At 37.6% G+C, this 27,416-nt stretch overlaps 1 protein-coding gene and 1 long non-coding RNA gene across 4 annotated transcripts in view; one reads left to right on the forward strand and one right to left on the reverse strand.

The window, feature by feature from the left end:
• Positions 1-12,756: 12,756 nt before the first annotated feature.
• Positions 12,757-27,416, reverse strand: part of LOC106085460 (uncharacterized) — an 82,468-nt gene continuing 67,808 nt past the window's right edge. The window contains exons 2-3 of the long non-coding RNA XR_001220948.2: positions 12,994-13,913; positions 12,757-12,937 (exon numbers count right to left, since the gene is read on the reverse strand). This is a non-coding gene — a long non-coding RNA (uncharacterized LOC106085460). The remainder of the gene's footprint in view (positions 12,938-12,993; positions 13,914-27,416) is intronic.
• LOC106085461 (spectrin alpha chain, non-erythrocytic 1) overlaps positions 13,844-27,416 on the forward strand; it is a 262,696-nt gene continuing 249,123 nt past the window's right edge. For 2 of the 3 annotated variants that reach the window (XM_059361018.1, XM_059361020.1), the window contains exons 1-2: positions 13,844-14,113; positions 26,484-27,357. The gene's annotated coding sequence lies outside the window, so the exon portion shown is untranslated. Of the gene's footprint in view, positions 14,114-14,178; positions 15,067-26,483; positions 27,358-27,416 lie in introns of those variants that run through there. The other variant, XM_059361019.1, reaches the window with a different exon arrangement.

Genomic DNA, 27,416 nt, shown 5'->3' on the forward strand with positions numbered 1-27,416 from the left:
GGGCTTTTAAAGCAATTTGGATGGTTCAATGGTAGGAACTACAATAGAAGGCATCTTCCTTCTTCTGTTCCTGTTGTATCACAATGGACGAAAACGTCTAAGTGAGTCTGATGCCAGACTGCCACTTAAACCTAATCTAATCTAACCAAAACTCTTTTGATATGAGAACCAAAATTCTTTCTTTTCTTAAATTTCCATCACACATTGTGTAATATGTAATTGACAAAGCAGAAGTTTTCCAGAAAGTACTCTTTCGGTCCAAAAAGTACCTTTTTGGTACCATTTTAAAATTTGTATTTCCCATCCCTGCCGAATCCAAGAAAGTTGTTCGTGAAGGAAGCTCTACGAAGCAAATGGTCGACTGTATCTTCGGCAAAAGTAGTCATGTGGCAACTGTTCCGCTTGGGAAACGTACGACGGCCAACTCTGAGTGGTACACCACAATTTAGAAGACGGAGTCTTATGTCTGAACGACAATTTTATATTAGCAAAATACGTCTTTGGAATAATCTACCACACGATATTCAATACATCAGCAACACGATTACATTTAAAAAACGGCTTATTCATTTTTTCACATAGTTAAGTGATATTTAATTCCTCTAAATTTTGCTTTGAAATTTTTTTTAAATTATTTTATTTTTGTAATTATTTTTTATTTGTGTTTTTTGTTAAATTCCCAATTACATACGGCTGTTTTTTTTACACTTTTTATTTGTAAACACTGTTTTGTTCCACTTTTTATTTATTGTAACCTAGTTTATTTATAAAGAACCTACTTTAGTCGGATGTATTATATAACAATAAATCTACACTCTAATTATAAGATTATTATCTTGTTGTGAAGACAATAAATCCATAAATAAATACATAAAAATTCTTTGAATGCTTTTTATAGCCGATTCCGAGCGGCGTGCCGCAGAGCGACACCTCTTTCGGGAAAAGTTTTTACATTGCAAAACACCTCACAGGTGATAACCACCGCTGAATATATTTTTTCTGATGTTCTCGCCAGGACTCGAATCCATGTGTTCAGCGTCAAAGACGGACATGCTAATCTCTGCGGTGGCCTCCAATGATTTGGAGGCATCTCAATCGGAGTGGAAAAAGTGAAAGTAAATCATGCTGGAGGATACTTTTAGAAACAGTAAAACCATTTTCCCAATCTCTGTCTCTGTTTTTAATTAACTCTTTTTTTTCTTCATTGATTTTTACTTCTATTTCTTAAGTTTTTCAATTTGTAACCATTTTCCAAATTTTGTAATTTATTAAAATGTTGTTATCCTAGTTGACAGCAGAAAGTGAAGCGAAGACCACCACTTTTTATGGCAACTGATCAATTAAATCCTCGTAAACGGTTTGACGGAGTCAACCGAAATATTGGCAATAAATTTAACAAAACCATCAAAAATAATTGTGTGTTTACCTGACCTAAAAAGCCGAAACTATCCGATAAGTCATACTACATGATTTAATACAAAATATATTTTTTTTTTAATTTTTCAAGGTCATTGAGTTTAAACTTAAAACGGAAGGCATTCATTGATGTGTGAGAAGTTTGCCCCTGCTCGGTTCCTGGGTAAATTTTCACTGTACTCCCAAATGCCTTTCTGTTGAGTGCTATATTACCGTATTGGTAAATATTTCCGATTCAGGGGTATTTCGGAGTGGGGTGGCTAACCAAACACTTGGCCCTTAAAAAAAAAATAAGATTCGTGCTCTACTTTCAAATAAATTTTTTGTCAGCCCCATAATGGCATGATCGCGAAAAAAGTTCTGTTTGGGGGTGGGGCGGACCCCAGGGGCTTTGTCCCGAAAATGAGCATCAATTTCCCGAAAATCAATCGATTTCGCTCCTAAATAGCTGGGGTGGGGCGGCTCCCCAAACACATTGATATTACATTGCTCTGAAAATAGATATCAAATTCTTTTTTACTTCCAAATACCGTTGATTTGAGCTCCATATTGCCATAATACCATATTCGTAAACTACTACCTTATACATTTCATTTGAGTCCCACATAGGGGGTGTATTGGGGGTGGGTCGACCTCCCATTACTTTGACCTAATTTTGTATGCCACATTTGTAATCTACTGCCGAATACTTTTCATTTGAGTCCATTATTGGCATGAACATCAAATATATCTGTTTAGGGGTGTTTTGGGGTAGGGGCGGCCCGCTGGGTGCTGGACCCAAATTTTAATACGGTATTTGTTTTCTTGTCTCCAATACCTTTCATTTGAGTCCCATATTGTGACTAAAGGCCCACTTTTGATTTTGGGGTAAGGGGGAGTTCCCGCCCCAGCCGATATCTAAAAATTATATACTCTATGTTTCCTTCCAGGCAAAACAAAGCCGGGTCCCATATAGTCATAATTGGTTAATGTGTCCTTTTGGGGCGTTTTCGGGGGATTGGAGTGACCCTCTATACTTCAATCTGATTTTGCATAATTATAATTATCCAGATTCGTAATCTACGCCCGAAAACTTCATTTGAGCCCCATATTGATATGAATGTTAAATTTGTCAGCTTGGAGGAGTTTTGGGGTAAGGGCGACTTACTGGGTACTTAATCCCAATTTTTAATACCATATTAGGATTCTACTTCCCAATACCTTTCATTTGACACCTATATTGTCCCTATATTGTCCCTATTGGTCCACTTTTGATTTTAGGTGGTGTTTTTGGGGTAACGGGGAGGGTCCGCCCCCTCCAATATCAACAAACTAAAAAGCCTTTTCCTCCTTCCTGACCATTTTCGTAATCTACTCCCAAATACCTTTCATTCTAGTCCCATATTGTCACGATCGTCCAATAAACCTGTTTTAGCGGTTTTGGGGTTGGGGCGGCCCCCAGTTACCTGGATCCAATTTTTAATAAGAAATTTGTACTCTATTCCTGAATACCTTTCATTTGAGTCCCTTATTGTCCCGATCGGTACACTTTTATTTTTGGGCAGTACTTTTGGAGTAAGAGGGAGGGTCCGCCCCCCTCTGATATCAAAAAATTATATAGCCTATGTTTCCTTTCAGACCAACGTACACAATCTATGAAAACTTCAAGGTAATCGGTTCAGCCGTTTTTGAGTCTATACAGAACAAACAAACAAACCGACAAACAAACACAAATTGATTTTTATATATAAGAAGACTAGTTGAACCCGGCCCGCTTCGCTGCGCTTCCTTTGCACCCTATTAATTATAACTTTCTTTTCAATAACTCTTCTTTGCGTTCACTAAGCTACGTACATATTTTGCGGCCATGTTTTTATAGAACTTTTGGACTATTGTGGAAGCTTGTCCCAGGGTAGGAGGGTTAAACAAATAATACCTAAAACAGTCAAAGGTTAGTTCCTCTATTTTATTTATTCGAAGGTCAAACAACTTGTTAAAACAGTAAAAAAGCATATGATCAACTTTGAACACACTCTCCTGTACCTCTCGCGCTCTTTTTCTTTTTTCGGGTTTGCTTGGCTATTCAAATAATTTCTATCTCTCAATAGATGGCGCTGAATTTGTTGTTGGTGATGCTCTTGACATATTGTCCTTATCGGTCCACTTTTGATTTTGGTGGGGTAACGGGGGAGAGTCCGCCCCCTTCCGTTATTAACAAATTATAACGCATATTCCTACTTCGTGACCATATACGTAATCTACTCCCGAATGCCTTTCATTTAAGTCCCATATTGTCATGGTCGTCAAATAAACCTATTAATGGGGTTTTGGGGCTGGGGCGGCCCCCCAGTTACTTGGTCCCAACTTTTTTTATGAAATTCGTACTCAACTCTTGAATACCTTTCATTTGAATCCCATATGGTCCCGATCGGTCCATTTTTACTTTTGGTTAGTACTTTCGGGGTAAGGGGCAGTGGGGCGGACCCCAGGGGCTTTGTCCCGAAAATGAGCATCAATTTCCCGAAAATCAATCGATTTCGCTCCTAAATAGCTGGGGTGGGGCGGCTCCCCAAACACATTGATATTACATTGCTCTGAAAATAGATATCAAATTCTTTTTTACTTCCAAATACCGTTGATTTGAGCTCCATATTGCCATAATACCATATTCGTAAACTACTACCTTATACATTTCATTTGAGTCCCACATAGGGGGTGTATTGGGGGTGGGTCGACCTCCCATTACTTTGACCTAATTTTGTATGCCACATTTGTAATCTACTGCCGAATACTTTTCATTTGAGTCCCATATTGGCATGAACATCAAATATATCTGTTTAGGGGTGTTTTGGGGTAGGGGCGGCCCCCTGGGTGCTGGACCCAAATTTTAATACGGTATTTGTTTTCTTGTCTCCAATACCTTTCATTTGAGTCCCATATTGTGACTAAAGGCCCACTTTTGATTTTGGGGTAAGGGGGAGTTCCCGCCCCAGCCGATATCTAAAAATTATATACTCTATGTTTCCTTCCAGGCAAAACAAAGCCGGGTCCCATATAGTCATAATTGGTTAATGTGTCCTTTTGGGGCGTTTTCGGGGGATTGGAGTGACCCTCTATACTTCAATCTGATTTTGCATAATTATAATTATCCAGATTCGTAATCTACGCCCGAAAACTTCATTTGAGCCCCATATTGATATGAATGTTAAATTTGTCAGCTTGGAGGAGTTTTGGGGTAAGGGCGACTTACTGGGTACTTAATCCCAATTTTTAATACCATATTAGGATTCTACTCCCCAATACCTTTCATTTGACACCTATATTGTCCCTATTGGTCCACTTTTGATTTTAGGTGGTGTTTTTGGGGTAACGGGGAGGGTCCGCCCCCTCCAATATCAACAAACTAAAAAGCCTTTTCCTCCTTCCTGACCATTTTCGTAATCTACTCCCAAATACCTTTCATTCTAGTCCCATATTGTCACGATCGTCCAATAAACCTGTTTTAGCGGTTTTGGGGTTGGGGCGGCCCCCAGTTACCTGGATCCAATTTTTAATAAGAAATTTGTACTCTATTCCTGAATACCTTTCATTTGAGTCCCTTATTGTCCCGATCGGTACACTTTTATTTTTGGGCAGTACTTTTGGAGTAAGAGGGAGGGTCCGCCCCCCTCTGATATCAAAAAATTATATAGCCTATGTTTCCTTTCAGACCAACGTACACAATCTATGAAAACTTCAAGGTAATCGGTTCAGCCGTTTTTGAGTCTATACAGAACAAACAAACAAACCGACAAACAAACACAAATTGATTTTTATATATAAGAAGACTAGTTGAACCCGGCCCGCTTCGCTGCGCTTCCTTTGCACCCTATTAATTATAACTTTCTTTTCAATAACTCTTCTTTGCGTTAACTAAGCTACGTACATATTTTGCGGCCATGTTTTTATAGAACTTTTGGACTATTGTGGAAGCTTGTCCCAGGGTAGGAGGGTTAACCAAATAATACCTAAAACAGTCAAAGGTTAGTTCCTCTATTTTATTTATTCAAACAACTTGTCAAAACAGTAAAAAAGCATATGATCAACTTTGAACACACTCTCCTGTACCTTTCGCGCTCTTTTTCTTTCTTCAGGTTTGCTTGGCTATTCAAATAATTTCTATCTCTCAATAGATGGCGCTGAATTTGTTGTTGGTGATGCTCTTGACATATTGTCCTTATCGGTCCACTTTTGATTTTGGTGGGGTAACGGGGGAGAGTCCGCCCCCTTCCGTTATTAACAAATTATAACGCATATTCCTACTTCGTGACCATATACGTAATCTACTCCCGAATGCCTTACATTTAAGTCCCATATTGTCATGGTCGTACAATAAACCTATTTTTGGGGTTTGGGGCTGGGCGGCCCCCCAGTTACTTGGACCCAACTTTTTTTTTATGAAATTCGTACTCAACTCTTGAATACCTTTCATTTGAATCCCATATGGTCCCGATCGGTCCACTTTTAGTTTTGGGAAGTACTTTCGGGGTAAGGGGCAGTGTCCGCCCCCTCCCGACATCAAAAAATTATATAGCCTATGTTTCCTTCCAGACCAACCTACACAATCTGTGAACATTTCAAGGTAATCGGTTCAGCCGTTTTTGAATCTATATGGAACAAACAAATTTACAAACCCACAAACAAACACAAATTCATTTTTATATATATAGACTAGCTGAACCCGGCCCGCTTCGCAGCGCTTCCTTTTACACCATATGAATTATAACTTTCTTTTCAATTATTATTCTTTGCATTCACTAAGTTACGGATATATATTTTGCGGCCATGTTTTTATAGAACTTTTGGACTATTGTGGAAGCTTGTCAAACAAATAATACCGAAAACAGTCAACTTGTCAAAACAGTAGTGCAAAGCATAAGATCATCTTTGAAACACTCTCCTGTATCTCTCGCGCTCTTTTTCTTTCTTCAGGTTTGCTTGGCTTTTCAAATAATTTTTATCTCCCAATAGATGGGGCTGAATTTGATGTTGGTGCTGCTCGCTGTTGTTTCCAATCACATTGTCATCATTTTGTCTATTTTTAAATTCAACGAATTTCCACTTCTTTCGGCCTATCTAATGTCACCGTTGCGCATGGGTAAATATCTTCGGCTTACCCGTGTCAAAAATATCAAAAAATTTGAGCACTGGATATTCCTTCAATAATAGCTGCGACAATAATCATTATCCATTTATGACTTCAGTACAAAAACTTACGGCCTAGACCATAAAATTTGTTTTTTCTTTTTATACCCTCCATCATAATCTCATTTCCACATTCCGTTTGTAAAGCATCGAAATAGTCATCTGAGACCCAACAAAGTATATATGTATATTTATGATCTTCTTGACATTCTATGTCGATTTAGCCATGTCCGTCCGTCCATCTGTCGAAAGCATGCTAACTTTCGAAGGGATAAAGCTAGGCGCATTAAAATTTTGCACAAATACTTCCTATTAGCTTAGGTCAGTTGGGATTTTAAATGGGTCATATTCATATCTTGACCTCTTGAGCTCTTAAACGCCGCAATTTCTATCCGATTTGTCTCCAATTTTGTATAAGATATTTTGTTATGACTTCCACCATCTGTGCTAAGCATGCTTCAAACAGGTTTAAAACTTGATGTAGCTCCCATATAAACCAATCTCCTAATTTGACTCTCTGAGCCTCTAGAGGGCGCAATTCTTATGCGATTTGGCTAAACATTATTTTAACGACTTCCCTATGACCTTCCACATACGTGCCAAATATGGTCTGAATGGGTCCATAATCTGATATAGCTCCCATATGAACCGATCTCCCGATTTTAATTCTTAACCCACCATAGGGCTCAATTTTAACCCAATTTTTGCTGACATTTTGCAATGACATTTACTATGGTCTCCAAAAGCCAAACCATGCATGTTCCGAATTGGTTGATAACCTGAAATAGCTCCAATAGCTTTGCAGTTTCCTTTGTTTGCCTATAAAGAGATATCGGGCAAAAAAATGATAAATGAGATCCATAGTAGAGGGTATGTAGGATATAGCCCGGTCGAACTTTTCCCGCTTTAATTTGTTGTCACTCGATTCGTTCGTCAAGTCATTAAAAAGAGCTATTTTCCCTTTATAAAATCATCATGCCACTTGGGCTCGACTATAAAAAGGAGGCTTGTTATCTTTCAATCAAACCCGCTCCACTGAGCTTTCGCTTTCAAGACGTTGAAAAATGTCACATCTGTAACGTAATCTACTCTCCAATAGCTCTGATTCTTTGTACGTTCGTTGAGCCTTCCCCTCTAACAGTTTAACACAAACTTGGATATTCGCACTCTACTAAATAAATTTTTATCTATGGCAAATATAGCCACATAAACTATCTGAATTATCTATCTTAGGGTGGGAAATTGCAAAAATAGTACAGCAAACAACCGCAACGAAATTCCTAGACTTTATTTTTCTTTATTTACGGACCGATAGGTTGCCATAACAAAGATAAATGCTGCATGATAAATTTTTACCACTCTGCCCCCTCTCTGTTCGTGGTGGTGTCTCCATTCAGTTGATCCATTTGCAAACAGAATAGATGGCGCTTATTTAAATGTTTGTGCTGCCATCGATAAGGGAAAGGTTTAGACTTTAATACCCAAATAACTTAAAAGTTCTCCGTTCCATGTCGCCCTGTCCTATCCTCCTATCACGCAGTGACCTGTTAGGTCATTATATTTAATTGATCAACTGTTTCGAGGTGAGGTGGTCCGCTAGATATATGAGCAGAATATAAATATCGTATTCGCAGTCCACAACCTTATACTTTAAATTTAACCCCATATTGTCATAAATGGTGCATCCAGCCGTTTCGTGTGAGGACGCCTCACTCCATCTGCCACTAGAGCACAAATTTGAATAACGCACTCCACTTGATCCCCCGTTGTTTTAATGGGGAGGTAAAGCCCCACCCAGATTCTTGGACACAAAGTTTAATGTCATATTCGTAATCTGCTACCAAATGCTTTAAATTTGAGGCTCATCTAGCTATGATCGAATTGTATTCCCACTTGAGGGTGGGGAGACCTCCAATTACTTGGACCTCAGTTCTTATGTCATATTCGTAGTCTAGTCCCGAATGCCTTTCATTTGAATCCCATATTGATATTTACGTCCAATATGTTTGTTGGGGAACTTTTGGTGTTGGACGATCCCTCGCATACTTCATCCCAATTTTTAAAACCATATTCGTATTCTACTCCCCAATTCCTTTCATTTGATACACATATTATCGCTATTGGTTCATTTTTGATTTTAGATGGTGTTTTGGGGTAACGGGGGAGGATCCGCCCCCTCCAATATCAACAAACTAAAAAGTCTTTTCCTCCTTTCTGACTATTTTCGTAATCTACTCGCAAATACCTTTCATTCGAGTCCCATATTGTCATTATCGTCCAATAAACCTATTATAAGGGGTTTTGTGTTTGGGGCGGCCTCCCAGTTACTTGGATCCAATTTCTAATATGAAATTCGTAGTCTTCTCTTGAATACCTTTCATTTGAATTTCATATTGTCCTGATAGGTTCACTTTTATTTTGGGATCGTACTTTTAGGGTAAGAGGAAGGGTCCGCACCCCTACCGATATCAAAAAATTATATATCCTATTGCTCCTTCCGGACAACTCCCCACAATCTGTGAAAATTTGAAAGATATCGGGAGCAAACACTGTCTGCTGATATTAAGTTAAAATTATTTAAAAAAAACCAATAACAGTTTTATCCTTTTCAACAACAATTGAAACATTTGAAGCCGACGATGGTGGCATCACCTACTCCCAAGAAGCCCATTTACTTAAGATTTGGAAGACCAAGATTTCCAAAGATCGTAGTATTGAAACATCAGGCAGTACAGGGAATGGAAACTCAATACAGCCTAAGGAAAAGGGACCAGACGATAGATCCATTACCGACTAGGATAGGCAAAGAACCTAATCCGACGACATCAGGCAGTGCAGTGACAGGAAAGTCAATGCAGTTTAAAGAACAGGGAGCAGACGATGAGATCATCACCTACTCCCAAGATGCCTATCTACTGCAGGACCAATGATTGAGGTAATCCAGATAAACCTCCACCGGAGTGAGACTGCTACACACTCTCTGATGGAGAAAATCAGCAACGGCAAGATTCAGGAGCCATGGACAACCCGGAACAAAGTTTCTGGACTGAATCATAACAAGTACCAATTATTCTATGCTAACACTGGTACTCGGCCGAGGACCTGCGTTTTTTGTCATAAAAATTTAAAATATATATTTTCCCCAGAGCTGTCAACGTCGGATGCAACAGTGGTGAGACAGGAAGATGGTGGAACCAGGTATGTTCCATCACTTAATCTGCCTTTCGACTGTCCGACACCGCCACCCACGTCGCAGAGCTGCAACGGATGGTGTGGAAAGCAAAACACACAGGAAACAAGGTACTAATAGGGTGCGATGCGAACTGTCACCACATTTCGTGAGGTAGTACCAACACTAATAAGCGGGGCCAAGCCCTGGCAGAGTTCTGGAATACTAACGACCTAATAACACTTAATACTGGTAACACCGGTACCTTTTTCCCCCCAAAAAGAATTAGGTAGGAGGTATTAGATTTGACGATATGTTCGGAAAATCTGATCGATGAGGTTCAGGATTGGAGGGTCTCTATGGAACACTCTTTCTCTGACCATCGCTACATTAGGTTTAGAATAGCACGGCCAGCACCGAACTGGACAAAAATTTAGATTGTCCAAGCACAAAAGACATTGACGAAAATGTCTGTTTGTCCTCTTCGGGAAAGGAAATCAACCCAAGAAAAACCCTGGATAACCGGGGAGATTCGCAATATTGGGAAAGAGGTCCGCAGACTTTTTAACAGAGCACGTCGCAAAAAAGCGGAAGTTTATTGGGACGTATATTACACACGGCTCAAGCAATACAGTAAGATTACCAGAGCGGCAAAACGTGTCAGCTGGAGGCTTTTCTGCAAACAGGTCGATAGCGTTAATGACGCCGACAGGAAAAAAAGTTTCTCTCAAAAACCCATGTCCAAACTGAAACTTTAGTAGGCGACATGGGGGTGAGAGCAGAGACAACGGAGGACATGTTGAGGCTTTTGATGAAAACCCATTTTCCACGGGATACGAAGGAACTCACGGAGACACCGGAATCTTGGAATAATGATGTTGATCGAAGGTTTATAATTACGTAAGTAATGGTGAAGAAATACTTGTGGAGCTTCAAACCATTTAAGTCACCCAGAGGCCGACAATCTGGCGGCCCACCTGGCCAATATTTTTCAACGTGCGTTCGGAGTATATGGAAGTCCTATATACTCCGAAAGCATGGCAGGAGGCAAGGTTGGTGTTTATAACCAAGTCCGGAAAGGCAAGTTATGCGACACCAAACGCCTACAGACCTATAAGCCTTAAGTCTTTTTGTATCTAAAACCATGGGACGTATTGTGGACACCATGATAAAAAGTACGGCATCCATCGAACTGCTCAAATTCAAACAGCATGCCTATATTAAGGCAAGTTCGTTGGAGACTGCCCTGCACGAGGTTGTGCATAAAATAGAAGAATCCTTCGATGCCAAAACGTACACACTGGCGGTATGCATTGACATCGAGGGGGCTTTTAAAAATGTGCGGACCGACACACTGTTCCAGACCAGTACCGGGTGGACCCGTTCCTTAGGGACTGGATAAACCATATACTAAGGAACAGGTGGATAAATTGTGTGTTCCGTGACAAAAATATAAGAGGAAAAGTGGCACAAGGCACGCCGTAGGGGGGGGCATTTTATCGCCACTCCTATGGGTGACCACCATAAATGACCTTTTACGGATGCTGACTGAGGAGGGATTTGAAAGCGTCTGCTACGCAGGCGATGTTATAATACTTCCAAGGGATAAGGATCCGACCCATCTATGCAGAAGGGCCGAAAGGGTCTTGCATATGGCATATGACTGGGCTAGACCCAGAAGTCTCAATGTTAACCCAGAGAAGACTGAAATATGCCCATTCACGAGGAAGACGATGGTGGGCCAATTTGACGCACCACTTACGTACGCCTCAGTAGTTTGGTGGACTGCTATGGAGAAAAAGTGCAATATAAGGTCCATACAACAGGTTCAGAGGACATGTTGTCTTAGCATAGACGGAGCGATGAGGACCACGTTCACTAGGGCACTGGAGACTATTCTAGATATCCGACCCATTGACATACAGATTAAGTGTGAGGCAGCCACTGCGGCTATGAGACTTAAGGCGATGGGAGAATGAATTGAGGATGGGAGCAGCTCATACAATCGCGGAATAACCGAGGCGACGATAGGAAACCTAGAAGGAAGGGAAGAGGTGAGAAGGAGGTCAGTATAGCTATTGGTATGATAAGTGGACACATAGGAGCTCAGTTATGTAAAATCGGTGCGGCAAGTGATAACATGTATAGGGCATGCGGTGGAAACACAATACCAGACATGAACAAACCTAGGGCAGTGGCATGGAAAATAATTAAGGATTTTGTAAATAGCACGGAATTTCTAACTAAGATTTTCTTTCTCGAGTTTCCTTTTTTTGAATTTACAGCGCACAACAAGCCTATTACTAGCTTAGGTGAATGTCCAGAGCGGCATGGGGCGGATTAATATATGCGCCCTCTTTTCAACCTAACCTAACCTAAAGTGTAAATTTTTAGTTTAACAGCATAAATATGATTTTAGTTCTTATTTTGTCTGCTGTTATTTAAAATTGTTTAAAAATTACCAAGCGTAGATAAATAAAAGACATTTAGCTTATTATGTCTTTAAAACTAAGATTCGATGAAATAGGAAAATTATTACAGTTGTTGCTTACTTTCAACTTTTTTACCATCTGAAAACAGCAAAAATGTTGGTGTTTTGGCAAAAAATGACTTCTTTCACATTTTCCGCAGACTTTCTGTTGTTGCTGTTTTTACTTACAAATTTCTCTGAGTGTATTATTTATGATTGCCTGTTACGAACGGACGTTGTTTTGATTTCTTTAGGTATTTTTTCTGGCTGCACTTAGACAATTTCTTGTTATTTTTTTCAAAAATTAAAATCTGCTTAATTTTATTTTAGTTTACTCTCCCGTCATAAATTGAATAGCAGTCATTTTCAGCAAATAGGAGACTTTTAGCAGCCAGCCTGCTTATCTGAAATTACAAATATTTAGCTGCAACAGCATAACTCATGATACAATGAAGGTGTAGCGTCACTAGCACAACAACAAAAGTCAACCCCCAACGAAACTACATTGAGTGGCAAATGCCGTAAATTGAAATGTCAATTGGTTTTAAAAATAAACTTTGTGTAACAACTTATCTTCTTCAAAAGTATTTTACATTTGTATTTTCATCATTATAACACCGTTTGGTTGCTTAGTGTGAAATATCGGACCAAATGGAATGCCTTTTTAAGATTTTAGAAAAATTACAGCTGTGTTATCAAGCCTTTGGCATTTAGATTTGCTGCAAAATTCAAACAGAAATAAAAAAATTGTACTCACCTATTCGCATGACCTTACCTTATAAGTACATCCTGAGCAGAACTACTGCTGTAATAGCAGCAACATTAACTACTAACTGTCAGCAAATGGTGTTTTCTATTATCAGCAGACTTGTTTCCATGAGTGTAAGTTTGAAATAGGTTAATAATTTGGTATAGCTGTCATATATTAATGGGAGGCCACCGTGGCGCAGAGGTTAGCATGTCCGCCGAACTCCTAGTTTCAAGTCCCGGCGTGGACATCAACAAAATTTTCAGCGGTGGTTATCCCAGAAATAATGCTGCCCACATTTGTAAGGTATACTGCCATGTTAAAACGCCGTTCGGACTCGGCATAAAAAAGGAGGCCCCTTATGCTTGAGCTTAAACTTTACTCGGACTGCACTCATTGATGCGAGAGAAGTATCCCCTGTTCCTCAATGGAATGTTCATGCGAAATTTAGTTGTTCATATATTGATCTTCTGGTTTGAATTCTTGAGCACTTGAGAAGCTCCATTCTTATATGAATATTAAACAAATTTTTGGAATGTGGACTTCGCTATTTCTCTCTTTAGTCCAAACAACTTAGAAATGTTATCCTTGGTGAAGGGTATGCATGAATTCGGCTCGTTTAAACTTAACGCGTTTTTACTTAACACTATTACGTTTCTGTTGTCTGATCTCATCAAATCTGTAGCAATGGTAGCACAAGAGCACCAATTTTGAGAGAGGGAGAATACAAATGTTTGGCAGGCAAACAAGGGGCTGAGTTGTATTGTATTGCGTTGAGTACGAGAATATCTCGCTCAACAAGTACAACAACATGATTCGAATTTAGATGGAAGAAGGTAGGTAAACCATGTTGGGGATTTGTTGCTCAAATTCAGTTGAGCGATTGTACTTTAAATTGAACGGACGTGTGCACGGAATTAGTTGTTCTGTTCTCTTGTTCTTCTCATCTGAAAGAAAACAAGAAAATTTTAAATTTGTAATGTTGTGAGCTGGAGAATGAATACAAACGAAATCGAATAGATAGGAATAAAAAAATAAAAAAGCAAGAAATTGCCATAACCAAAAGAGGTTTAAACTTAGCCAGTCCTCACCATCACCACCGCATACAAATCCAGATTTTGTTTTGGTGAATTTGTGTGTGCGACAAGTAATTATCTTCTAAATACCAACCAACTACGTTATAACTAATTATTTGAAAAGAGAAAAGTGAAAGATGTTTTGTTTGGTCGGTGGGAATTACACAGTTAATGAAACACAAGCCAGGTTTTAAGTTGGTTAATTGTTTTCCAACAAAGTTGTTTAGGAATGTTGTGTTCAGTACAAAAAATTAACGAATGAGATTTAAAAAAAAAAATTGTTCGTTAATTTTTTTTTTTTGTTTTTCGCTAAACCAGTTTGCTGCGTTCGTGTGTGCTGACTGTGCTGGAGTATTAGTGTTAAAAAGAATACAAAAAAAACTAACTTCATACCAAAACAACCGCAACAAGAGAATAAACAAGCCCCAACACTCACACACATAGACCCAAACACACCGAACAGTGGGTCGATAGACTACGCTTAGCAGAGGGGCACAAAGCACCGAAGTCATATTGGTGGTGAAGTTTGAAATAGAAAACCAAGAAGTGAAATACAACGAAAATAAAACAATCACATGTTGAAACAAAATTATCTACAACAAACACATTAACGGGGGGGCCTTCACAACAGCAACGCATACCGCTGGGAGAGAGTGAGCCACTGAGATACGCTCTCGTATAATTTTGTTGTATTTGTGTTAAGTGCATGTTCGTTGTAGTCAACCCCATAACAGGCCGCAAAATTGGAAATATCGTTACCGAGCTCTCCGTTGGTGTTTTGTCGTAGTCTCTGTTGTCTGCGAGTAAATTGTTTGTGCTTGGCTATTCAATCCAAAACGTCGTGGCAGTCAGTTGAAATCAGCGCGGTTCGGTAACTCGGCTTGAAATGAATAAATTTTAAATAAAACATAAAATAACACAGAAGAGAAAAGAGACGTTTGTGCGAATCAAAAAGTGAAAACTGTGAATTTTCATCAGAAACCGAAAAAAAAGTCAAAGTCAAAACTGCAAATGGAATAGAAAAGTAATTAAAAAAACATATTTCAAAACTTTAAAAACATTCAATTTTAGCAAAAAGAAATTTTGACAAATTTTCAAGAGAGAAAGGATTAATCAGAGCCAGCACTTAATAAGCCCTAAGAACTGGTTCAACACTTTGTTGAAAACAAAAAAACGAAAAAAACCAAACATTCTTAATATTTTTATGAATTATTCAATTCATAGCTAAATCGTCGGATATATTTAGATAATATTCAGTGATATTGGATAAAAAGCATTTTGTGTAGATATATAAAACAAAACCGAGTTTATTTGGATAAACTTGGGATCTGAACCGGATATACGGTGGTTTTAGTTCTGTTTAAAAAGCAAATGAGTTATGAAGACTAGAGGACTTCATAATTCTTGTCTTGTTGTGAGTGTTAAAGTTAAAGAAGAGCACCGAGTGCCGCTTGGTGTGAAAAACCTGGTTTGAATCCTGCAGAGCATATCCGAACAACATTTTACCGGTTGCTATTTCTTCTCATTGGTATAAGAGAAAAAGTGTCCATTGTTCCCAAAGTAGATGTTTGGTTTAAGCTCAGATAGAACTTTGGATATCGACCACCATGGATATATTTCTTATATAATTATTTACTGTTTCCTATATCCACATATACAATATCCTACACCCTGAAAATTTTTGAAGTAGAAACAGCAGTACATTTTTTGCTGTAACATCCAACATTTTCTGCTGTTTTCAAATGGTAAAAAGTTGAAAAAAGCTCAAATGTTATAAATATTTCCAATATTTGTTTGTATTTTAACTTATTTTCAATTGTACAAGCATAAAATGTATTTTTTTTCAATTTTCTGCTATTTGCAAGTTTTTGAACGAATTGAAATAACAGCAGACAAATTAGCTGCACCCAGAAAAATTAGTATGCTGATATCAGAAAACACCGTCTGCTGATTTTAAATTAAAAAAATTGAACTTTGGAATAAATCCATACAAAAATGTGTAATTTTTTAAACAACATTTGAGGCATATGCTTGATATCAATAAAAAAGCCAATTTTAAGCGATACTTTTTTGGCCCAAAGCATAAATATAATAGCAGTAGTTAGTTTAGTTAGTTTTGTCTGCTGTTACTTAAATTCTTTTGAAAATTAGCAAAATGTACGACAAGATGGAATTAAAACATTATTTTCGGACGTTTTCGTGGTTCTTTTAATGTTTGCCATTTGAAAACAGCAGAAGATGTTTGCTGTTTTACCAAATAATAACTGCTGTCCCATTTTCAGCAGACATTCTGCTGTTACGGCAATCATTTTTGATGTTTCTTCTAACACATTTTTCTGAGTGCACTACTAATATATTGGGTTGCCCGGATTTTTTAAAAGAAAGTAAATGCATTTTTAATAAAACTTTGAATGAACTTTAATCAAATATACTTTTTTACACTTTTTTTCTAAAGCAAGCTAAAAGTTACAGCTGATAACTGACAGAAGAAATAATGCAATTACAGAGTCACAAGCTGTGAAAAAATTTGTCAACGCCGACTATATGAAAAATCCGCAATTACTTTTTGGGCAACCCAATATTTATGCCTTAAGCCTAGTACTGACTTCATTCACAGCGAAGATGCCCATGAAATTAGGGCTATTTTAAACACACAACAAAGACAACAGTATCGAAACAGAGTTGTTTCGGTTCATTTCGTGAGCTTTTAACTTTATTTGAATTTGCGAAATTTATCCTGATGCAGCGATATGTCGCTAATATTTTGCTCATAGAACTCAGTACCACTAGTACGAAATGTGTTCGCATTATCTTCGTCAGCATTTTTTTATAGTGCGTTTTGACAGATGTTCGTGTGAAAGTCGAAGTCAGTACTAGGCTTTAAAACAAAAAATTAGCGCATAAAACTTAAGATTTGTTTATTAACATATACCAAATGCCCCGATTGATGTTTAAACACTTTGTATGGATTCATTTAAAAGTTAAAATTTTTATATCCACCACCATAGGATGGGGCTATACTAATCAAGTCATTCCGTTTGTAACACCTCAAAATATTCGTCTAAGACCCCATAAAGTATATATATATATTCTTGATCGTCTTGACGATCTGAGTCGCTCTAGCCATTTCCGTCCGTCCGTCTGTTGAAATCACGATAGAGGTCGCCCGATTTGACTTCCTGTGCCCTTACAAGTCACAATTTTTATCCGATTTGGCTGAAATTTTGCATGTATCGTTTTGTTATGTCTTCCAACAGCTGTGCCAAATACGACCATAATCAGTCTATAACCTGATATAGCTCCCATGTAAACCGACCTTTCGATCTTCCTTGTTCGGCTCCTAGAAGCTTTAATTTGTGCTGGTCTGATAGAAGTTTGGAATGTAGAATAAAATAATGCCCTACAACTCAATTTATTTTGTATTAAATTTTTGGCAGAATCCATGGTGGTGTCTTCCCAAGATTCAGCCGTCCGAACTTAGCCCGCTTTTACATGTTTGTTAGTTTTTTTTACTTGTGATCAATAACTTGCAATTTTTTTTTTATATAAAGGATTTTAAAATTTTTATTTAAAGAAATTAAAAAAAAATCTCTAAGAAATTTAAAAAGTCGGAAAAATACCAATACCTTCAAAAAATCTGTGTTCAAAATCTCGCATTGGAATAAATATGTCAAAATCGACACTTTACATGAGGGTAAACATGAAATTAATCAAAGTGGTGAAAGTATAGAGGAAATCCAAACTAATTGGGATATTACTGACATAGTTTTTTGGGTTTTGTATCCCATGATGAAATGTAGTAGGCCTGATAACTGACTAACATCAATAAGAAATTTTTTTGCAAAATATGTAGTGGCTATTCCTTTCAATATTCGGGTGTTACGAACAGAGTAATGAAGTTAGTATACCATAGACGAAGGAAATATATAGACTCATAACAATAACAACTGATAACAAACAAGAAGTAAAATAGAGAGATTGATTTATATGGGAGCTGTATTGGAGCGATTCAGACCATAATAAACACGTATGTTGATGGTCATCAGAGGATCCGTCGTACAAAATTTCAGGCAAATCGGATAATAATTGCGATCTCTAGAGGCTCAAGAAGTCAAGATCCCAGATCGGTCTATATGGCGGTTAATCCGGTTATGAACCGATTTGAACCTTATTTGACACAGTTGTTGAAACTAAGAATAAAATAAGTTATGCAAAATTTCAGCCAATTCGGATAGGAATTGCGCCCTCTAGAAGCTCAAGAAGTCAAGTCCCCAGATCTGTTTATATGACAGCTATATCAGGTTGTGAACCGATTTGAACCATACTTGACACAGTTGTTGGATATCATAACAAAATACTTCGTGCAAAAATGCATTCAAATCGGATAAGAATTGCGCACTCTAGAAGCTCAAGAAGTCAAGACCCAAGATCGGTTTACATGGCAGCTATATCAGGTTATGGACCGATTTGAACCATACTTGGCACGTCGTGCAAAATTTCATTCCAATCGGATAAGAATTGCGCACTCTAGAGGCTCAAGAAGTCAAGACCCAAGATCTGTTTATATGGCAGCTATATCAAAACATGGACCGATGTGGCCCATTTACAATACCAACCGACGTACACTAATATGAAGTATTTGTGTAAAATTTCAAGCGGCTAGCTTTACTTCGTCGGAAGTTAGCGTGCTTTCGACAGACAGACGGACGGACATGGCTAGATCGACACAAAATGTCGCGACGATCAAGAATGTATATACTTTATGGGGTCTCAGACGAATATTTCGAGTAGTTACATACAGAATGACGAAATTAGCTCTAAAAAGCTCTAACAAATGGAAGAAATGTCAAATTCTCATTCTCAAAAGTTTCGAAAATGATTCAAAAGAAGCTATTGCTTTCCCGGGAATCCGGGAAATAAAAAAAAATATTTCCGTTTATTCCTTATCAACGCTCTACCATGTGAAGTTCTTACATGGGTTTTCTTAAATAAATTCAATTCAATTCAAAATTGAATTATAAAAATCAGAAATTTAACAAGTATAACCATGTTAAGTTCGACTAGGCCGAATACTATATGCCCTCCACCATCGTATAAAAGTTGCAGCCTCTAGAGGCTCAAGAAGTATATTCGGGAGATCGGTTTATATGGGAGCTATGTCAGGTTTCGGACCGATTGGAACCATACGTGGGAGGTCATTGGAAAAGTCATCTTGCAAATTTTCATCCAAATCGGATAAGATTTGCACTTTCTAAAGGTTCAAAAAGTATAATCCGGAGATCGGTTTATATTGTAGCCCTATCTAAACGTGCACCGATTTACATTAATAAAAAGTACTTATGCAAAATTTCAGGTGCCTAGATTTACTCCTTGGATAATTGGCGTACTTTCGATCGACGGACAGGCCGACTTGGCTAGATCAACTTAAATGTCATGACGATCAAGAATATACATATTTCATGGGGCCTGAGACGAATATTTCGAGGTGTTACAAAATGAATGACGAAATTAGTATACCCTACAGGTGCAGGGTATCAAAAAGAATAATGTGAGGTCAAGCCTTTATCGCATTTTTTTATATATTTGGAGAAAAAATACTTATTGCAGGTTCTCAATAAGAAAAATCGAGGTGTATATGGGAACTATGTATGTCAGGTAATGGATCGATTCAGGCCATATTTAGTTCAGATGTTGGAGGTAATATCGGAAATCATCATGCAAGAGTAAGGGGGAATGAAAACGCAGAGGATTTGCGGTGAAGGCCAGAGGACTGCCGTCAATAAACTTGGTTAAGCTTTTCTGGTCGACGCAGACCGAATTAAGGGCGTGGGTTACGAACGCGCATTTAACACTGTGGAACAGCGAAACGGTCGGTAGGACGACGAAAATCCTATGGGGAAATCCAGATTGTGAGAGGTCAGTATAGCTTTCGGTATCATAACAGGACATATAGGACTACTAGTTCACTTATGCAAAATCGGTGCAGCAAGTGAGAGCATCTGTAGGGCATGTGGAAAGATGATGAGACGTTGGAGCATTTCCTATGTCATTGACCGGCTTTCGCGGCTAACAGATATTGGGTTTAAGGTGGGGACACAATACCAGACATGAACCAACATAGGGGCGTGGTTTGGAAAACAATTGGGGATTTTGTAAGTAGCACGTAATTCTTGTTTTTTTTTGCGAAATTATTATTTAGTATTTAAAGCGCACAACAAGCCGATTATTGGCAAAGGTTGTTGTTGTTGTTGTACACTGAGGCGGCAGACCTTGCCGACCTTGCCTTTGGCCCAATTTCTAGACTCAGTCATTGGTTCGTTCATGACAGGTCAATGTCTTATTGGAAAACATACTGACAGAATAAAGGTTGCAAGTAACGACATCTGCAAAAGCTGTGAGGACTTCCAGGAAAAAGAGACTATAGAATATCTGCTGTGTGTGTGTCCCGCACTGGCAGTCAGAAAGAGTACCACCTTATGTTATCATTTCTTTGAGAACTTGTCTGATTTCGTGCAACTCCCAGTGACACACATCAATTAGAATAAACATATCAACATTTCGATAAAAGTCCAGACAGACGAACAGGAAATCGGATAAGTGACATAATTGTTTGCCTTTAAGGGCAAAGCGATCATATGAGCGCCATATCGAAAGATGGATCTGTGTGACCCATACCAAATAAAACGGGACCAAAAACAGAAACTGTACCAAGTTTCATTATTTGCATTATTTGTGAAAACAGAAGTGTGCTTAGGGCAAATAAACAGACACACGAATGTGACTCAAGTGCTTCAAAATGAGCTACCTCGTATTAATAATTCCGATTCGCTCAATATTTGCCAAAAGTCGTGATTTTCCCATATTTTTTTGTGGAATAGTCGGCCGTCGGGACAATTCGGACCATCTGGCAAGCCTGAACAATAAATCGACTTTTTCGTAAAACCTCCCTACACCCAAAACCGCCCAAGAATGAAATGGTTTCCGCTTGGCGCAATATGGGTATGAAATGAGAGTTAATTAGAAGTAGAATACGAATCTTACATAAACATTTGGGGTAAAGTCCCAGGGGCTTCGCCCGACCCCAAAAACCACCTCCAAACGGACATATAGGCTGATCGTGACAATGTGGCATTCAAACGAAAGATACTTTAATGTAGAATACGCAACTAATATAAATCTTTGGGTTTTATTCCCACGCGGGTCGTTCACCCCAAAACTATGCCCCAAATGAATATATCCACCGAACGGGACAATTTGCGTCTCCAACGAAAGGTATTTGAGAGTAGAATATGAAACTTATATACAAATTTTGGGTCAATTTCCGGGGGGTCGCTCCTCTCCAAAATTATGCCCAAAATGGACATGTATACCAAACGGGACAATATGCGATTCTAATGAAAGGTATTTGAAAGTTTAATACGAATTTAACTCAAGTGCTTCGCTACAGCACACCGGGACAGGTTTCTATAAAGACAAAAATTCGACAAAAATTTCTTTATGGACAAAATGTTGAGAACATTTTCCCTATATACAGAATTTCGATAATTTTTTTCAGACTCCTTGGTGTTAAACCTTTATAGGAAACTATAAAGGTTAAACACCAAGGAGAAGCGTCAAAACACAAAAATTCAATGAAAAAAAAGTGATAATTGTCACAAAATATGAGCCATTGGTAAGAAACCCGTTAGTTTTGGCAATTTTCATGAAACCGACCAGTAATGGAGCTCAAAAAACCGGAAAACCGTGTTTAAACACCGAAATGGCCACCCTAGGCAAGCCGACTTACTTTACATGCTGAGATAAAAGAATGCGTGGTATGAATCCTTCAGTAGCTTTGAGGATGTCGAGGCAACTATAAATATGCAGGGCTGCCAGAGTAGTGAAAAATCAGCACTTTTGAAGAAAAGAAATCGGCAATTTCAACACTCCAATTTAAAAAAAGTCCTTCATTTCGGCTGAACTTTGACCAAATCGGAAAAAAAATTTTGTGCGCTAAAGAATTTCAATCGGTTTGTTTAGCACCTTAATCAAGTTATGACGCAATTTTTCTAACATAAACCTAAATCAAAAAATTACGTCATTTATGTTATCAAGAAATTCAAGCACGAGATCGGCCTATATAGCAACTTTATCCCAATATGGTTCGATTTAGCCTTATTCCGTATGGATTTCAAGGCTCTTATACCAACCTATGTATTACATTTTTGCAGAATTGGGTCAAAAATATATATCAAATGAGCAAAGAAATCTAATAAGGAGTTCCATCAAGACTAATGGCACTTAAATATATCCATTACGATCCATTGCTTACGATTTGGAGTCTAATTGCTTGTTCGTCAGGCGATCTTACTTAAATTACTACTACAAATTTCACCTAATTTGGGCATAAATAGTTGTAGTGGGCTTAAGGAGTTTCATCGGGTGATAAGTCTTAATTGCAACTAAACGTGGTCCTACATTGACTGCATTTGGATGGTTATAGTGGGGTCTTGCACAAATCTTTGCACCTAATTTAAGCCAAATCAGGTGAAATATGCCGTTTCTGAGCTTAAGAAGTTAAATCGGAAAATCGTTTAATATGGGGGTAATTAAGATATAGCCTATCTTCGCACTAAACCTATGGCAGGTTTTTAAAAATTAGCCCAATTTTAACAGGCAGACTGATGAACATGGCTAAGTTGTCTTAGAATTTTTGAGACAAACACGAATTTCTTTAAATTATAAGTTCGAAAACGGATATTTCGATGCAATGCAGACGAAACGGCAGAATGAATATCCTGCCTACCTTCAGTGGGGCATATAAAACTTAAAGGAAAAATTAATTTTTCAAATATTGGAATAATCTGCATTTTTAGAGTAAAAATCAGAAAATCGGCACTTCGCTATTTTTGAAGCTAAAAATCGGCAAATCTAGCAGCCCTGCAAATAGGACATTTAAGCTGTCTATCCAACATTCTCATGCTCCTATGGTATCACATGTTACCAGTCAAGAAAATTATTTCCTACCAAAATTTAAGAAAAACCCATCAAATCCGGCAAAAAACCAACTAAACGTTCTACAATCTCAAAATGCGGTATATGTTTTTGTACTCACCACCGAAGTGTTGGGCATTTTGTTATTCCAATTCCAACACATCTAATTATACATTTTCTGTCCCACAAAGTTTACATACTAGAATGTCGTAATATTCATAGACAATCTAACTTCCGTCTATCTTTTGAACTCACTCTACAGGCTATTCAAATAATAACACCTCGAAATGTGCGTTTAAGGCTCCATAAAGTGTATATATTTTTAATCTTCATGACATTTTAAGTTGATCTAGCCATGTCCGTCCGTCCGTCTGTCTGTCGAAACCACGCTAACTTTCAAAGGAGTAAAGCTAGGCGCTTAAAATTTTGCACAGATACTTCTTATTGGTGTAGGTCTGTTGGGATTGTTAATGGGTCAACTTTCATGTTATGTATATCATGTATGACTCCCAACAACTGTGCCAAATATGGTCTAAATCATTCCAAAACTTGATGTAGCCGCCATATAAACCAATCTCCCGATTGAACTTCTTGGGCTTCTAGAGGACGCAATCCTTATCCAATTTGGTTGAAATTTTGCATATGTCGTTTTGGTATGTTTAAATTATACAACAAAATCGGTTGATAACCTGATATAGCAGGCATATAAACCGATCTCCCGATTTGACATTCTAAGCCTCTGGAGGACGCTATTATTACTCGATTTTCCTGAAATTTTGGACGTGGTGGTTTTCTATGACTTCTAACAGTCATGACAAGTACGGTCTATATTGGTCTAGAATTTGATATTGTTCATGTATATTTAAAAAAGTCATTCAAAGAACTTGAGAAATGCGGTCCATGGTGGAGGGTATATATGGGCGCCAAATCTTACCATGTTTTTATGTTGCCATCATATAGTTCAATTTTCCGATTGAAGGCATTGAAAGCACAAAGGTGCATTTATTATATAGATTTTAAGAAAAACAGATGCCTTAACTCTCGTTCTAGTTACAATCAATAACGGAACTTGCGCATTTTTTCTCTGATATATAGAAGAGTGAGATCCCTTGTTTGAGGTCAGCCTACTAAACTATTAAGAGCATAAAAATCTACCAATTTTGGTAGGAACCTACCAAAATCGGCAACACTGATCACAAACAGTGCTAAACAGTGTTGCCACTCAAGAAAATTATTTCTTACCAAAATTTAAGAAAAATCCTACCAAACTCAATGCCCTACAAGCCAAAAATACAGGTTTTAAACTCACCACCGAAAAGTTGGCCATTTTGTCATTTTATTTGAAAAACACCAATTTATACATTTTCAACCCTACAAAATATACAAACTAGACGTCGTAATATTCAAAGACGATCTAGCCTGAGTAGAGATCGGTTTCGACCAAATTTGTATGTACAATGATAGAAAAAGGACGGTACTTTGTCAATACCGCCTCGTATTATTTTGTTCCTGTTATTGGCAAAGATTTTTAATACCATTTAGTATCAATTCAATACCAGACAAAAGAGGCTATTAAGAATTGACGGCGTCATTTTGTATTCGTGTCATCCCGCCAGAAGTGTTGTTGAGCTTTGTACTTAAAATATTGACGCCAGTATAAAATATTTGTTAAACAAATAAATAAAGTATTTGAATACAAATTGAGTGCATAAAAACCTGCTGAAATACTCGAAGGGGTGAAAATGGAAATAGTACAAACTCTAAAGACATTCTGCATTCAAAACATGATAGTCTCTTGTGGGGAAAACGATGCTGTGTTGATGTATACATATGAAAACCACTTTTGGGAATGAATGCATATGAAATCAATTGCTGAATGCAAGGAATTGAGGTTTGTCGTGGTGTAACATTATTTTTTGTAATTATGAACATAAATAATCAAAATAAAATTAGTTTATAAATAATTTTATTGTTTTTTTTTTTTTGGTTTATTGGGGGGTGGAATAATCAATAACGGTCTGGAGCTAAATCCAATAACAGATTGGTATTACAACCAATACCAGTTCGGTAATAAGGCTAAATAATTTTATTGGTTTTTTTTTTTTTGGTTTATTAGGGGGTGGAATAATCAATAACGCTTTGGTACTAGAACCAATAACGGTCTGGAGCTAAATCCAATAACAGATTGGTATTACAACCAATACCAGTTCGGCAATAAGGCTAGTACCAATCGGAACTAATCATTTTATGTATCATCCATACCATCCGGCATTGTTTTTGTACCATACGGTGTTGCTTTACTATCAATACCGTATGATACTGAAATGAGCACGTTTTGTATTAACTTTCCTCTGGGTATAGTTGCCATATATCCCTATTTTCCGATTGACGGCATTGAACTGAACGGCATACAAACTGCATTTATTACGATTTTTATTTTTTTCTTTTTTTTTACGAAATTCAGTCGATATTAGAACTTTATAACAGTATTAGGCGCTTCCACTTGCATGGTTTTGTTCTGCATTCTTAATGAATACATAGAAACGATGAGAAGTAAATTAAATTTAAGTTATCCCCGGCGATTTTTTTCAGTAATTAACATATTGGAAAAACCTACCAAAATTTTGGTTCAGCCTACCAATCTTCCAAGAGTATAAAAACCCACCAATTTTGGTAGAAACCTACCAAAACGGCAACACTGGCACTAAACTATCTAAGTGAGTCTGACTGTAGGATGCTATTGTAACATGACCTTGTTAATAGATGGCATGTACCTAATAAATAGAGTCCGGATTTTTATGCAAAATCGAAAGTTTGTCATTTTGTATTTTACAAAGGCAGTGGTATTTTGTTATAAAATTTAATTTTGTTACCATAAAATGACACCCGGTCTCCGATTTCTCATGTATGCATGCAAAGTACAATCGTATTTGCCAAAAAATAGATGACAAAATTTCAAATTTTCCATTAAAAATCCGGACTTTTTTAATAAACGTACTTGTAGTACGAGCCTCATCGAAATTAATAATAAATGGATCACAATTATCTATTAATCTCAAATTGTAAACAAAGTGTATAGAGCGTATAAAATATCAATAAAACACTCTAAAGCAATGCATGTATGTATGTAACAACTACGTCATCGTTAAAAAAAGTATTCTTTCTTTTCTACTTTTATGAAAGAAACAAAAAGAAAACAAGTTTTTGGCTCTTCTTTGAAATAAGTCTATGTTTTTTTTTGTACTAATATTGTAAATTAAGGTCAGCAAAGTCATAAAGCCGAGCTTTATTCCAAGATCAATCTTTTCTCTCCCCGCCGCCGGATACTCAAACAAAAACAAAACATCTTAAGCATCTCCTGTACTCCCATGGTTTTATTTTAAAATAATCATTTGTATTGTTTTCTCTTTTCCTCTCTCTCGCTCTCTCTCCATCTTTTGATTTTGCTTTACCGAATATTTTGTTCAGCTTCGGAAAACAACAACAAATTCAATAATATTGTAAACACCCGAGGAAGACATAAAAAAAGTATCTGGAAACGAGAGTATTCAACAGCACCAGTCTCACACTCAAGAAAAAAAGAGAAACGCAAAGCAACGCAACAAGTTTTACTATCAAACCAACAACAAAGGCCAGTCGTCAGTCAAGCAAAAGCAGCAGCAAAAACAACTCCAGCGAAGAAGAAGTGAACAAGGCGATGAACAGTTGCCATTGCAGCACACAGAACTTCAAACGGGAATAGATAGAGAAAACACAACAACAAAAATTGAAATCACACATCCCATCAACCTAAACATAAGGCAACGCAGTAAAAACGATCCAACACCAACCATTCGTTGAACCAAACGCCTAAGCAAAATTACCACACACCAAAAACACAGAACTTTGGCGAGGAGACTCCAAGATAGACAGACCTTGATTTGTTTTGGCATTTTTGGTACGTTGTTGTTGTTATTTAGTGATCGTCTCTTTCAATTTTCCGGTTTCTCTGGGTGAGATTTATTGCGTTCACCTGGAATTTTGGAAATATACAAAGTACAAAAAAAAAAACACTCAATATTTGAAAACTAAAGTGCGCGTGCGTTTTGCTTTGAACGTAAAATCGGAAGTTACTCGTATCCACCACCGAAATTGAAACAATTTTTGATTTTGTGCAAACTCATCTCCATCTGCCACACACCTTAAAACAATTCGAAGCTTCGTGGCAAAGGATTTTTGTGTGCCTTGGAAACAACGAAAAGTTGCAGTGAAGTTTGGAACTTGTGATTAGATTTTTTTCTCTCTCCTGGCCGTTCCATCAAAACATTCACGCTGGATTTGGGATACTACGAAGCTGTTAAAGGTAAGTGGAAATTTTCCATAATTGCTTTTTCAAGTTTTGTGTAGAGTTCTAGGAAACTC

Source organism: Stomoxys calcitrans, chromosome 1 (assembly GCF_963082655.1).
Source record: "Stomoxys calcitrans chromosome 1, idStoCalc2.1, whole genome shotgun sequence".
Taxonomy (NCBI): domain Eukaryota; kingdom Metazoa; phylum Arthropoda; class Insecta; order Diptera; family Muscidae; genus Stomoxys; species Stomoxys calcitrans.